The sequence below is a fragment of the Puma concolor genome, chromosome C1 (genome assembly GCF_028749965.1).
Source record: "Puma concolor isolate L17-30 chromosome C1, mPumCon1.1.hap2, whole genome shotgun sequence".
NCBI classification, from domain to species: Eukaryota; Metazoa; Chordata; class Mammalia; order Carnivora; family Felidae; genus Puma; species Puma concolor.
Window position 1 is genome coordinate 128,011,571 of NC_141674.1, and position 16,160 is coordinate 128,027,730.

Below are 16,160 nucleotides of genomic sequence, written 5' to 3' on the forward strand. Positions count from 1 at the left end.
GATTTAAATTTAAATGACAACCTTGACTTAATGTAATTTACTTTTTAAAAATTTGTGAAAGCTATTGCTTTAATTTCTTTTCCAAAGCAGATTTGAATGGCAGATTCAGTTTGCTTTATAGCTTTTCTTAAAAGACTAATGTCTTGAGCATGCCAAACTCATTAGCAATAGTCAAGTACATCTCTTTATCTACTGCTACATAACTTTTAAGGAATATTAGTGTGCATTAATGCATGCCATCTAATGGACCTAAGACACCTAAAAGCATCTAAAACTACATATGGGTGCTGACCAGGGATATAATTCAATTTTTTTCCAAACTGTGATATCGCATGCATGTGGAAAACAGAATAACTCTGTAAAATGAAATGTCATTTTAGTTTTGCAGCCAGTTGATAAATTCAAAGAATATCAATGCATTATATTGTCAGTGTTAGCTTTTCAAGTAATGCAGAACCATGTGGTTTCAATTAAGCTTCATTACCAGTAGACTGTGGTAGGGTCCTGATGAACCACACCATAGAAGGAACATTTTAGGATAAACAGTCTGTAACATGCAGAGAATATTAGCAGCATTGCAGAGTACAGATTTAAAAGTAACTTGGTGTAAAAAGCAGGCAAGGGAGAAATGAACATATTGGATAAGCACAGGAGGGCTGATATTAACAAGGGATTTCTCTGTGTAAAATAAGGACTTTGGTACAAAGTTAGTTTCTTTTTTGGCATCTTTTGACTCACATAATAGGAATTTTATATATTGTTACTTTTTGATGGCCCTGGTTATCCTTGTTTTTTCATTGATTCTATGAGCATTTCTTAGTATTGTGTGACCAACACAGATTCAGACAATTGTATAATACCTACAAATCCACCTATTTCCCTTTTCCCTTCTCCATTAACCTGCCGCCACTGAAATCTGGAGCCAAAAGTATCTGGTAAGTACCCATAGATTTCCTTGAGTTGTACAGACTCTTTCATAGGATCGTCATTTAAATAGCCATGAGCTATAACCTATGGGGCTGTATTTATTAGATTCTTTTTTGTGTGTTCGTATTTGTGTTTATTTAATCACAGAAATAGTGGAGCAGAAGGTGGTAGAGGAAAAAGAATAGTGAAAGTGTGCTGGCAATTGTGCCTTCTTCTAAATTCACCTAAGAGGCTTTCAGTTGAAGACCCACCAACCAAGTGTAAGACAGACCAAGATCACAAACTTGAGGTTTTGATGATTTGGAAACAGTTCATCTAAATTATATTGTGGATATCTAGTTACAGATTAGAGTTGGCAAAATGGCTTATCAAAAAAAAACAAAACCTAAATCTACTCTCACAGTGCTTCTGCCGTATGGGGTTATTAGTCTTGAAAAACTTAAGTGAAATGACCTTAGATTTAGGGCTATTGTGAATAACCAGTTCTTCGGTTCTTTTTATTATCTTTCCCATTAATGTCTGATTCATATTACTAAGAATGCTTTCCTTTAACGCAAATACTGTTCACGTCACCTGCACAAAATAAAACTAGCCTGTTAAAGCCTGTGCAATACTTTTCTGCTGAGCACTGTGTTTCCTTCTTGCTCTCTTCTCTGTTGAAGTGAAAGAGAGTTAAAAATAGAATATTCTTTGGAGCCCTCCAGGAAGTGCCTAAGCCATCAATTTATATTGTCCTAGTTCTCTTTGCTTGCAAAATTGATTGTGCTTTCCTCTGAAAGTGCTGGAAGAAATGGGATAATATTGCAGCAGTGCAGTCCTTTAACAAAGGAGAATGACAGTGGTAAATAACACCTATGTTGAGATCTGGTTGTTTATTCTGTTGTTGGTTATCACTTATATTGGCATTGCTTGCTTTACAAAATACATGCTTTCCCACAATATTGACACAAATTTCTATAGATGATATATAGATCCTGTTTTTCTCTGACTTCCACATTAAACATAGAAAAATCACAGGAAAATTTTTTTTTTTATTTTTGATACATTGAAACACTTTTTATTAAAGAATAATTTAGGTGTAGCCAAGTTGGTGATATATTGAGTGTTAGAATACTAGAAACACTCTTCTCTTAGACTTTTTTTTTTCTTCCAAGGTTTTAAGTTACAGCTAATTAATATACAGTGCAATATTAGTTTCAGGTGTAGATTTTAGTGATTCACCACTTACATCCAACACTCAGTGCTCATCACAACCAGTGCCCTCCTTAATACCCATCACCTATTTTTTTCAGTTTATTTATTTATCTCTACATCTAATGTGGGACTTGAACTCATGATGCCAAGATCAAGAATCTCGTGTTCTTCCTACTGAGCCAGCTGTGTGCCCCTACCCATCACCTGTTTAACCCATCTCCCCTCCAGTAACCTAATGGTACTTTTCATTCTCGAAGAAGCTACTTCCTCTTTCCCAGTCTTCAATTTTCTCCCTCTTTTCAAGATCATTGCATTTTTTTCCTCATACTTGACAGTCTTCAAACTATATACTATTTAAACTATCAGAACTATGTCCTTTCCCTTCCTTTTGTCTGAATAATTAGATGATGAACCTAAACCACAGTGCCACTTCTCTACTAAGTGCCACTCTGTAACTGTTGATGCTCAGCAGCCTGAGATTCCTTTGTTTAAACACAAGTTCAGAGGAATTTGTGAGCAACTTGAACAGTTCTTTTAGATGTAAATTTTATTTACCAAGTGTGCATAAAGTGAGGCATACCTGTGATTAGATGATTCTTTATGTTATATTGCTAATAAAATAGTAATGATTTTGTCTTGCATAGGCAATGGTAACATTCTTTAATTTGATTAGTAGAATGATGTGGATTTTTGTTTATTTGTTTTCTGTGCTTTCCAACTGATTATGTCTAGTTTTCCTTGTGATTGTAGTAACTTCATCCATCATAGATCCCATGGTCTTTGGCCATCCATAAAGTCAAGTCATCTTTTTGCAACTTCTGATTTCCTCATCTTTAGAGAGTATTCTCAAGGATTTTATACAACCAGCTGCCAGGTTGTGGTTTGTGGTTTGTCATTACTGGAATGAATGGTCAAACATCTCACTGTGACTTCTAGAAAAACCTTCAGGGACCTGTCCAGATTACCAGTACAATTCCCCTCCTTTTAACATGAAATGTTAAATGATGCCCTCCCCACCTCCCCACCCCCGCCTTTTTTTTTTAAGTGATGCTAGACTTCAATTCCTCAGATCCTGGCAACTTCCTATCCAGTGTGGTTCACACCTGCTAGCTTTTCCTACCTCAAATATAAAAATGAATGTAAAGCTACTGAGTGTATAGAAGAGAATCATTGCTTCACAATAACTTAAGACTTCACCCATGATACAGCACATGCCTCTTTGTACACAGGTGTCCGAAGTTAGAGCTCCCTTTGCCCCACTGGGTGTAAAGTCTGACTTCTTGGCAAAGCAACTCAACTTTGCAGAGAAGAGCCAGATTATGAAATTTCTACTAAAATCTTAAGTGGCTTCATCTGGGATATGAGAACAGAGTAGTACATTTTGAGCAAAGTCAGCCTTTGAAGCAAAATAGCAAAGCTAAACCCCAACAAGGAATATTGAAGACTGGCCTGAAAAATACTCAGGTTGAGAGACACAAACCAAGGGACATGAGCCTGAAATATTTGAGCCTCCTTTTCCTCTTCTCAACTGTTTCTTGTATGTGTGGGATCTAATTATAATAAGGCAAGGAAGTGTTATCTTGAAATATAAGAGGTCACAAACCACACCCCTTGAGAGTAATGGGCAAAACAAGTGAAGGAGACCCCCTCCCAGGGGAGAGGACATTATGGGCTGATTGTATAAACTCTTTAAGATATGGTCTTTTTTAACCCCAAGTTCCTATAACTGCCGTCTGGACTAACTGTTCAACAACTTTTCACTCTGATTCCTGTTTTGGATAACCACATTTATACTTAAAAATAATCTTCAATTCAAATGAAAAAGTCCTAGTTAATTGACTATTTGCAATCATTCTCTTTTTTTCCTATAATTAAATTTATCTTGAGACTTAAGTATCTTAACCTATAGTAAAAGTCTTCATTAACCAAAATTCTCAGAAAATGGAAGGAGCCTAGGTGTTCAGTGTTCTGCTTATTGTAATACTCTTTCTATCTCGCGTTTGTCCCTGAGAAAAGGAAAGTTTAGAATCAGAATAGTATGTGCAAACCCCGTTTGGCAAGGTGTGAACCTCTCTGTGCTTTTGTTTCTTCATCTAAAAAAATAAGGGTAGGGGCGCCTGGGTAGCGCAGTCGGTTAAGCGTCCGACTTCAGCCAGGTCACGATCTCGCGGTCCGTGAGTTCGAGCCCCGCGTCGGGCTCTGGGCTGATGGCTCAGAGCCTGGAGCCTGTTTCTGATTCTGTGTCTCCCTCTCTCTCTGCCCCTCCCCCGTTCATGCTCTGTCTCTCTCTGTCCCAAAAAAATAAATAAACGTTAAAAAAAAAAATTTATAAAAAAATAAGGGTAATAATTATACCTATTCATGAGATTGTGAGCACTAAATGAGTTAGCATGTATAAAGTACTTAGAACAGTGCCCAAAACCTAATAAATGTCATGTCAATGTTAGCTACTGATGTTACTTTGTGGTGTCATCCAAAAAAATGACAATTATGCAGTATTCTAAATGAAGAGGCATAGGAATTTTGGGCTAAATTTGTGTTTGGTCTGAATTTCAGAATGGCCATGGGAAACTAACATAGTTTGTTCTGACATATTGAGGTCTTTTTGTTTTGTTGACTTCTTAACACATGCCTTTTCCTTAAAGTACGATAGAGAGTTCAGATCAGTTGATTTCTTTTCTAATCCTCTGATTGTTAACTTGAGGTCTAAGTGTCTTGTAAGAACATTTACTTAGATACTTCCTTCCCATAGTTTTTTAGAAATTTCTGTTGACCTTATCCATAACTATGGAAAAGCTTTTGAAACACTATGTGCCATTTCTATATCTATTGTGAGTGGATATGTGTATTTATATCTGTGCACAGAAATAAGGCTACCTATACATACAAGTAAATGGTAATTATCTATGAGTAATTGTTTTATGAAAATGATGTTTTTCCATAGTGGCTTTTTCCTTTTTTGTATTTTCCAAATGTTCTACCATGAAAACCTATTGCATAATCAAATAAGGCTTTTTTTAGGTATGTTTTAAGTGTGCAGATTTATTCAGAAATATTCAAATGAAACCTTCATTTCAAGCTTTACATATTAAATATAAACTAAAACATTTCTGTGTTCTTCCTTATCAAGTAAGCACCTTGAGGTTAATGACATAAAATCTGCATTTCAGCTGCAGTACAGTTTCTAAGGAGAGGATTAATGAGTGACCCATGAATTCGTGAATCCGCTGAGGTGATTTGTAATCACAGAGTCCGATTTCATTTTAATGAAATGGCAGTTAAATACATTTAACCTTATTTTAAACGCATTACCTTAAAATTTAAGTTCAGCTTTTGCTTTCAGAGCCATTTGATAGATGTGGACAGTGAAAAACACTATTCTCAGTCAGCCTGTCAGCACACATAGTAAGCCTCTGGTTTCATGTAGAAGCATATATTATTTTGATTCTATTATGTTAAGAATATGTTTTCCTCTGTTGTCTATTCAGTAAGTATAAATATTGAGTGCCCATTTACTGGCTTAGCTGTGTGATAGCTGATATGGGTTTTCTTTGTTTTTAATACGGAAGAGTGTTAAAGTTTCTAACCTTATTAAAAAAGCACACCATTTTGTTTTTTAAGGCATGCACAAACAATGAGAGAACAATTAAAAAGAACAATTTTAGATATTACCTGTGGATTGTTTTTTTTTTTAAGTATAATTAGCATTCAATGTTACTGGTGTTGGGTATGTAATATAATTCAACAATTCTGTTCATCAAAATACCTATACTCCTAATCCCCTTCACTTATTTCATCCATCCCAGCAGCCCCCTCCCTCTCATAACCATGTATTTATTCTATTTAAGTCTGTTTTTTTGTATTAATCTTTTTTCCTGTGTGTTCCTTTGTTTTGTTTCCTAAGTTCCATTAGGAAAATCATAATAGTATCTGTCTTTCTCTCACTGACTTATTTCACTTAGCATTATACCCTCTAGGTATATCCATGTTATAGCAAATAGCAAGATTTCATTATTTTTGTATGGCTGAGTAATATTCCATTGTGTATATATATGATCCCACATTTTCTTTATCCATTTATCAGTCATTGGACACTTGAATTGCCTCCATATCTTGGCTATTGTAAATAATTCAGCTGTAAACCTAGGGGTGCATATATCTTTTTGAATTAGTGTTTTCCTTTTCTTTGGGTAAGTAGTATAATTGCTGGATCATACGGTAATTCTGTTTTTAATTTTTTGAAGAACCTCCATACCGTTTTCCACAGTGGCTGCAACAGTTAGCATTCCACCCAACAGTGCACAAGGGTTCCTTTCTCTCTACATTCTCGTCAACGCTTATTATTTCCTGTGTTTTTTATTTTAGCCATTCTGACAGGTGTAAGGTGATATCTCATTGTGGTTTTGATTTGCATTTCCCCGATGATAAGTGATGATGAGCATCTTTTCATGTGTCTGTTGGCTGTCCGGATATCTTTGGAGAAATGTCTGTTCACATCCTCTGCCATTTTTTAATTGGATTATTTGAGGGGGTTTGTTGTTGACTTGTATAAGTTCTTTATATATTTTGGGTATTAACTCCTTATCAGATATATCATTTGCAAATATCTTCTCCCACTCAGCAAGTTGCCTTGTTTCATTGATGGTTTCCTTTACTCTGCAGAAGTTTTTTATTTTGGTGTAGTCCCGGTAGTTTAATTTTGCTGTTGTTTGTCTTGCCCAAAGAGACATATCTAAAAAAATGTTTCTTTTTTTTTTTCGATTATTTTATTTTATTTTATTTTAGAGAGGGAGTGCAAGCACGAACAGGCGAGTGGCAGAAGGGGAGAGAGAAACCCAATCGGGCTCCATACTCAGCATAGAACCTGACATAGGGCTCAATCCCACAACCATGAGACCATGACCTGACCAGAATCAAGAATCAGACACTAAATCCACTTAACCACCCAGACACCCCTAAAAAAATGTTTCTAAGATCTGTATCAGAGAAGAAATTACTGCCTGTGGGAGTGATTGGCTGGCTCAGTAGAGCATGTGACTCTTGATCTTGGGATTATGAATTTGAGCCCCACGTTGAGGGTAATTTACTTTTTTAAAATAAATTTATTTTTAAATAAATAATTTAAAAAATTATTTTAAAATGTTTTTAAATTTAATATTTAAAATTAATATTTAAATATTAAATTAAAATATTTAATATTTAAATTTTTAATATTTAAAATAAATTTATTTAAAAAATAAATTACTGCATACATATTTATTTTCCTAGGATTCTTATTTGAGGTCACACATTTAGGTCTCTAATTCATTTACAGTTTATTTTTATATGTGGTGTAAGAAAATGGTCCTGTTTCATTCTTTTGCATGTAGTTGCCCTGTTTTCCCAGGACCATTTGTTGAAGAGACTGTCTTTTTCTTATTGTATGTTCTTGTCTCTGTCATACATTAACTGACCATATAAACATGGGTTTATTTCTGGGCTTTCTATTGTGCTATTGATCCATGTGTCTGTTTTTGTGCCAGTACCATTCTGTTTTGATTACTACAAGTTTGTACTGTAGTTTGAAATCTAGGAATGTTCTGTTTCAAGATTGCTTTGGCTGTTTGGGGACTTTTGTGGTTCTATACACATTTTAGGATTTTTTTTGTTCTAGTTCTGTAAAGTATATTGGTATTTTGATAGAGATTGCATTAAAGCTATAGATTGCTTTAGGTAATATGGACATTTTAGCACTATTGGTTCTTCCAATCCATGAACATGGAATATCTTTTCATTTGTTTATGTCATCTTTGATTTCTTTCATTAATAGTAGTTTCATAGTACAAGACTTTCACCTTATTGATTAAGTTTACTCCTAGGTATTTTACCTTTTTGGTTGTAATTGTAAATGAGATTGTTTTCTCAGTTTCTCTTTCTGCTACTTCAGTATTGGTGGATAGTAATTAACAGATCTCTGTATATGTATTTTGTATCCTGTGACCTTACTAAATTCATTTATCAGTTCTAGTAGCTTTTTGGTGGAATTTCTAAGAGTTTCTATTTATAGTATCATGTCATCTGCAATAGTGATAATTTATTTCATCCTTTCCAATTTGGATGCCTTTTATTTATTTTTCTTGTCTGACTGCTGGAGCTAGGGCTTCCAGTACTTTGTTGAATAAGACTGTTAAGAGTGGACATCCTTGTCTTGTGCCTGATCTTACAGGTAAAGCTATGTTCTTCACCATAGAGAATGATGTTATCTGTGGGTTTTTCATATATTGGCTTTATTGTGTCAGGGTATGCTCCCTCTAAACCTACTTTGTTGACGGTTTTTATCACGAATGGATGTTGTCTTTTGTCACATGTTTTTTCTGCATCTATTGAGCTGATGATGTGGTTTTTATTCTTTTTCTTATTAATGTGATGTATCATATTGTTTGATTTGCAAATACTGAACCACCCTTGCATCCCTGGAATAAATTTCACTCTACACTGGTGAATGATTTTCTTTTTGTAGTATATTATTGTATTTGGTTTGCTGACATTTTGTTGAGAATTTTTGCATCTGTGTTCATCAGAGATAATGGCCCGTAGTTTTCTTTTTGTGTGTGGTGTATCTGGTTTTGGTAACAGAGTAGTTCGAGCTCATACAATGAACTTGGAAGCTTTCCTTCCTTTTCTGTTTTTTGGAATTGTTTGAGAAGAATAGGTATTAAATTTTCTTTAAATGTTTAAAAGAATTCCCCTTTGAAGCTATCTGGTCCTGGACTTGTGTTTGGGGGGAGTTTTTTGAGTACTGGTTCAATTTCATTGCTGGTAATCGGTATGTTCAAATTTTCTGTTTCTTCCTGATTCCATTTTAGAAGATTATATATTTCTAAGAATGTATCCATTTCTTCTAGATTGTCCAGTTTGTCGCATATAGTTTTTATAATATAATCCTTTTAATTTCCATGGTTGTCAGTTATTATTTCTCCTCTTTCATTTCTGATTTTCTTTTAAATTTTTTTTAATGTTTATTTATTTTTGAGAGAGAGACAAAGCACAAGCAGGGGAGAGGCAGAGAGAGAGACGGAGACACAGAATCCGAAGCAGGCTCCAGGCTCTGAGCTGTCAGTACAGGGACTGACCTGGGACTGCGAGATCATGACCTGAACCAAAGTCAACCACGGCCACTTAACCGACTGAGCCACCCAGGCGCCCACTTCATTTCTGATTTTATTTATTTAAGTCCTCTCACTCTCTTTCTCTCTCTCTCTCTCTCTCTTTCTCTCTCTCTTTTTAGTGAGTCTGGGTAATGGTTTATCACTTGTGTTGATCTGTTCAGAGAATCAGCTCCTGGTTTCATTGATCTATTCTTTTGTGTTTTTAGTATCTGTTTCATTATTTCTGCTCTGATCTTTATTATTTCCTTCCTTCTACTGACTTTGTGCCTGTTCTTTTCCTAGCTCCTTTAGATGTAAAGTTAGATTGATAATTTGAAGTTTTTCTTGCTTTTGAGATAGACCTGTATTGCTGTAAATTTCCCTGTTAGAACAGCTTTTGCTGCATCCCAAATATTTTGGCCCATTGTGTTTTCATTTTCATCTGTCTCCATGTATTTTTTTAATTCCTCTTTGATTTCTTGGTTGAGCCATTTTAGTAGCATGTTATTTAGCCCCCATGTATTCATGTTTTCAAATCTTTTCTTGTGGTTGATTTCTAGTTTCATACCATTGTGGTCAGAAAAAATACATGACTGTTTTTTTTTAATTTATTGAAATTTGTTTTGTGGCATAACACATGATCTGTTCTGAAGACTGTCTCATGCACTTGAATGTGTAAGCTCCTGTTTTTGGATAGAATGTCCTGAATATATCTGATAGGTCCGTCTGATCCAGCGTGTCATTCAGAGCTCCTGCTTCCTTGTTTTCTATCTGGAGGATGTATCCATTGATGTAAATGGGGTATTACCATCCCCTACTGTTATTGTATTACTATCATTTCTTCTTTGATGTCTTTTAATAGTTACTTTATATATGTAAGAATTTCAAAGTTAGGTACATAAGTACTTATTATTGTTACAACCTCTTGTTGGATTGTTCCCTTTAGCATTACGCAGTGTCCTTCTTTGTTTCTTGTTACAATCTTCGTTTTAAAGACTGTTTTGTGCAATACGAGTTTCGCTACCCTAGCTTGCTTTTCACTTCCATTTTCACAGTACATTTATTTGTATTCCTTAACTTTCAGTCTGCATGTGTATTTAGGTCTGAAGTGAGTCACTTGTAGGCAGCATATTGATGGGTCTTGCTTTCTTATCCATGCATTCACCCTGTGTCTTTTGATTGGTGCCTTTAGTCTATTTACATTCAGAGTAGTTATTGATGGGTATATATTTACAGCCATTTTGTTACTTGTTTTATGGTTGTTTTTGTAAGTTCTTCACTGTTCTCTGTTCCTTTCTTCTTTTGCTCTCCTCTTTTGTGGTTTGACGGCTTTCTTCAGTGAAATACTTAGATTCCTTTCTCTTTATTTTTTGTGTATCTATTACAGGTTTTTGTTTTGTGGTTACCATTAGTCTCACATATAATATACATATAGAAGTCTATATTACATTGATAGTTGATTTAAGTTTGAACCTATTGTAAAAGCAATAAATTTTTACTCCCTTCCACGTCACATTCTATGTATATGATGTCATATTTACATCCTTTTTTAACTGTTTTTTAAAGTTTATCTATTTTGAGAGAGAGCAGGAGAGGGGTAGAGAGAGGGAGAGAGAGAATCCCAGGCAGGCTCCATGCTTAGTGAGGAGGTCAATGCAGGGCTTGATCCCATGACCATGAGATCATGAGCTGAGGCTAAATCAAGATCTGGCCGCTTAACCAGCTGAGCCACCCAGGCACCCCTACTTCACATCCTTTTATTTTGTGGATCCCTTAACTGATTTTCATAGATACATTTATTTTACTGGTTTTGTGCTTTACCCTCAGTGATTAATCTACCACTTTGTGTTTGTATTTACATATGAATTTTTTTTCTTTCATAATTTTGTTACTCCTGATTATGGCCTTTTCTTTCCACTCAAAGAATGTCCTTTAGGGGTGCCTGGATGGTTTAGTCAGTTAAGCATCTGACTCTTGATCTCACCTCAGGTCTTGATCTCAGGGTCATGAGTTCAGGTCCTGCATTGGACTCCACACTGGGGGTGGAGCCTCCTTAAAAAAATAAAATGGATTTCTCTCTTTGTCACACTACTTTCAACTACTAAGTGTCTTGGTGTGAACCTCGTTGGGTTTAATTTATTGGGGGCCTTCTGTGTCTTCTGAATCTGAATGTCTTGTTTCCTTCCTCAAATTCAAGAAGTTATCAGCTATTATTTCTTCAAATAAATTTTCTGCCTCCTTTTCTGTCTCATCTCTTTCTAGCATACCAATACTACAAATGTTACTACACCTGATGATGTCACTGAACAACCTTAACCTATTCTCATTTTTTATTATTTTTTCTTTTTGCTGTTCAGTTTGTTGCCTTTTCATTACCATGCCTTCCAAATCACTGATCTGTTCGTCTGTATCCTCTAATCTGCTAATTCTCTCTAGTATATTTTTCATTTCGGTTATTGAATTCTTCATCTGTTTCTTTTTTATATTTTCTCTTTGTTGAAATTCTCATTGAGTTTGTCCATTTTTTCTTTCTCAAGTCCAGTTAGTATCATTATGACCATTGCTTTGAGTTCTTTATCCTGACATCACTGATCTCAGGTTCATTTTGCCCTTTTGCTGCAGTTTTGTCCTTTCATTTGGGATGTATTCTTGTCTCCTCATTTTGTCTAACTCTCCACGTTTGTTTCTGTGTATTAAGAAGGTCAACTCTGTCTACTGATCTTGAAAGTAGTGGCCTTAAGAAAAAGAGGTCCAGTGGTGCTCAGTAGCACAGTATCCCCTTTTTACCAGAACCAGGTGCTTCGTGGTGGCTCCTCTGGGTTGCTTGTGCTCTGCTTTTGTGGCTGAGCCACTTTTGCCTTCAGTCCTCTTGGCTGTAATGGCCCACTTTGCACGTTGTAGGTAGGATTTGGTCCCTGTGCCGTTTAGGGCCCAGACTGGCCCAGGATCACTGTGGGCTTGTAGTTAGACAGTGTCAGCGGTCAGACCACAGGCCTGCCCTCAGCAGATCACCATACAGACCTGCATGTTGCATTCCCTGCCTTGTCCCCTGAGAGTCTTGTGTTGGTAGGCAGGGCCAGCAGCAGACCAGATGCCTGCCCCCACTTTGTCTGCCATGGCTGCAGGGTTCCCAAAATGGCGGGCTCTCTTCCTGTCCTGCCCCCTGAGAGCTTTTTATTGGTGCGTGTGGCTGGCAGTGAGATCAGATGTCTGCTCCTAGGCCATCTGCTGGGGCTGCAGTGGAACTCGTTGTGCCTCTCATCCTTGTCCAGGCTGCTTGTAAAATGTGACACAGCAGGAGCCACTTAGGATTGTTATCTGTAGCATTTAAAACATCTGGAATAAGGCAAAGAACAAAATTAGAAGAAGATTAATGTGGGCTTCTTAGGAAAGATACTTTCTTTTAAAGTGTTTGATAGGGCGCCTAGGTGGCTCAGTCGGTTAAGCGTCTGACTTCGGCTCAGGTCATGATCTCGCGGTCCGTGGGTTTGAGCCCCATGTCGGGCTCTGTGCTGACAGCTCAGCCTGGAGCCTGTTTCAGATCCTGCATCTCCCTCTTTCTCTGACCCTCCCCTGTTCATGCTCTCTCTCTCTCTCTGTCTCAAAAATAAATAAATGTTAAAAAAAAAATTTTTTTTTTTAAATAAAGTGTTTTGACGTTCTGGGGCGCCTGGGTGGCTCAGTCAGTTAAGCGTCCGACTTCAGCTCAGGTCATGATCTCACAGTTCATGGGTTCAAGCCCCGTGTCAGGCTCTGTGCTGATAGCTCAGAGCCTGGAACCTGATTCAGATTCTGTGTCTCCCTCTCTCTCTACCCCTCCCCTGCTCACACTCTGTCTCTCAAAAATAAATAAATGTAAAAAAAAATTTTTTTTAAGTGTTTGACGTGTTGTTTTTTGTTTTTTGGGGGGTTTTTTGGTGAGAGAGGGAAAGACAGGGAGGGCAGGCTCCAGGCTCAGCACAAAGCCTGGCACAGGGCTCTGTCCCATGACCCTGGGATCATGACCTGAGCCAAAGTCAAGAGTCAGATACTCAACTGACTGAGCCACCTAGGCACCCCTACATTCTTATTTTTAATAGCTCTATTCTTATTTAAGAATATGTTCCCAGTTTGTTTATGCTACTTTTTTTTTTTAATTTGTTTTTAATGTTTATTTTTGAGAGAGACACGGGCAGGGGAGGGGCAGAGAGAGAGAGAGAGAGAGACACAGAATCTGAAGTGGGCTGCAGGCTCCGAGCTGTCAGCACAGAACCCGATGCAGGGCTCGAACTCATAAGCCACGAGATCATGACCTGAGCCGAACTTGGACGCTCAACCAACTGAGCCACCCAGGTGCCCCTATACTTTTTCCTGACATTTTTCTTTTTCCTTAAGTCCAAGCTCAAATGGTATTACTTCTTTCAGGATTAATTTCACCCTCCTATTTTTGTAAGTGTTTTTTATACTGTTATTCTAATATAGTATCAGGGCTAAGAATACCTAATTCAAAGAAACGGGACTATGTCTTATTTTCTTTATATCCCCACCAGTAACATCCTGGGTTCACAGCTTAATACCCTATGTAACAAATGATGAGGTGATGGAGTCGGATGTTTTAGACTTCATGTTATGTTGTCACATTGTCAAAACGTGCATGACGTTTGTGTGGAGATACACTGTGGCATGGATATTGATGGGGATTAGGTTGCATTAGGGAATCTAAAATAGCATTAGAAATTTACTGATGCACATTCCATGATGTAGTGTCCTATGACATGGAATCTATAGCTATTTATTGAAAGTGTTCTCTGTCAGATGTTTTTTTCATAAGAAAATTTTAGGCTGGGGGTACCTGGGTGGCTCAGTTGGTTGAGCATCCGGCTTCGGCTCAGGTCATGATCTCACGGTTGGTGAGTTCGAGCCCCACGTCGAGCCCCACGTCGGGCCCTGTGCTGACAGCTCAGAGCCTGGAGCCTGCTGTGGATTCTGTGTCTCTCTCTCTCTCTGCCTCTCCCCTGCTCATGCTCTTCCCTATCTCTCAAAAGTAAATAAACATTAAAAAAAAATTTTTTTTTTTTAATGAAAATTTTAGGCTGGAAGGCTCCAGTGTGAATCTCCAGAAATTAGTAAATTTAAATAAATAAAGGAAATCAGAACACTTGCACATAAATTAGCTTTTCTTTTTCAAAGTTTTATTTCAAGGTAACCTATAACTTCAAATGTATTTTGAAGAAACTATAAAAGTAGTATGAGAAACAGTTGTGAAGTTCCCTGGGAGAATGTGACTGTTTTAAGTCGAGGTATTTTAAGTCAGATTACATTACAGTGAATTCTGCCAGGTATCTACATTTTTCTTTTCAGTTGTATAGGACTGTAGGTCTGACAAGTCTGTCGTAAGTTACTTTCCCAGTCTATAAAGAGCTGAGCCCAAATTCTGACACTGCAGTATATGCTTGTGTATGTGTATGTTCTGAGATGGTATTTCCAACACAAGAAAAGATCATATCTTCACATCCCATTTCCATTCCTGCCCTTTACATTCCTAGGTGTGGAAATGTGTCAGCGTATGGTTGGATGGTGTTTGGCATGTAGAGCATGAATTTGAAATACATGTGATTTGATAAACTGTAAAGAGGGTTGAATGTTAACTGTTAGACTAAAGAACAAGAAGTAAGTTTCTTCTCCCCTTTTCCTTTTTCTGCCTGTGAGTTTAAGTATTATAGAAAATTCACTCACAGAAAGGTTTAGGAAATAGCATATTATCCATCACTTCATTACTGACTAGGATTAGAATATAAATTTTCTGGGGCGCCTGGGTGGCGCAGTCGGTTAAGCGTCCGACTTCGGCCAGGTCACGATCTCGCGGTCCGTGAGTTCGAGCCCCGCGTCGGGCTCTGGGCTGATGGCTCGGAGCCTGGAGCCTGTTTCTGATTCTGTGTCTCCCTCTCTCTCTGCCCCTCCCCCGTTCATGCTCTGTCTCTCTCTGTCCCAAAAATAAATAAACGTTGAAAAAAAAACCAAAAAAAAAAAGAATATAAATTTTCTGTACAAAGTTAGAATAGTCAGAAGTCATTTATAACGTGGCCATAAAGCATTATTGCCATAGACCTAGCATAATTTTACAAAACCGTTCACTGTTAAACAGTTCACTGTAATTGGATTTTTACTTTGTTGTTGTTAATATGTTTTTTAGTTAACGAATAATGCTTTGCATTTCTTTCTTTGTAAAAGGTTGATGTCAGATTGTATTTAGCTATTTAGTCATTGAGCAGAATCATAGAGGCTCCTAGACAACTACATTGATACTGTTATCTACAGTCGGTACCTGAGATGGGATCTTTGCCATGTCTGTTGCTTAAGAGATTAATAAGCATAGAAATGAAAACTGGTATTTATAATATAGCAAAATATATTTATAGTATTACCAGAGAAATCATTTCACTGACCTTTAGTTGTAGAAATTTGCATGGGCAGTACTATAGTTTGGTTCATCTTTGTAGAAACTTTTCAAATACCCTGAAGCTGGATGGTTATTTTTATCTGGTTTCTTAAAAAAGAAAGAGAGAGAGAGAGAGAGAGAGAGAGAGAGAGAGAGAGAGGAAGGAAGGAAGGAAGGAAGGAAGGAAGGAAGGAAGGAAGGAAGGAAGAGAAAGAAAGAAAGAAAGAAAGAAAGAAAGAAAGAAAGAAAGAAAGAAAGAAAGAAAGAGAAAGAAAGAAAGAAAGAAAGAAAGAAAGAAAGAAAGAAAGAAAGAAAGAAAGAAAGAAAGAAAGAAAGAAAGAAAGAGATTTGTGGTAGCTTCTAGTAGTTTACTTAATTTTGAGATAATAGGTTTACCTAAAGGAATCCTCTTGGTGTCAAGAGACAAAATATGATTCTTTTTTTTTTTTAATGCATTTCTTACTACTCAGAGATTATCATTGTGGAGATTCTTG

At 36.8% G+C, this 16,160-nt stretch overlaps 1 protein-coding gene across 13 annotated transcripts in view; it reads left to right on the forward strand.

Annotated features, from left to right (window-relative positions):
- The window catches only part of R3HDM1 (R3H domain containing 1), a 129,684-nt gene that overhangs the window by 59,658 nt on the left and 53,866 nt on the right, over window positions 1-16,160 (forward strand). The window lies entirely within an intron of this gene.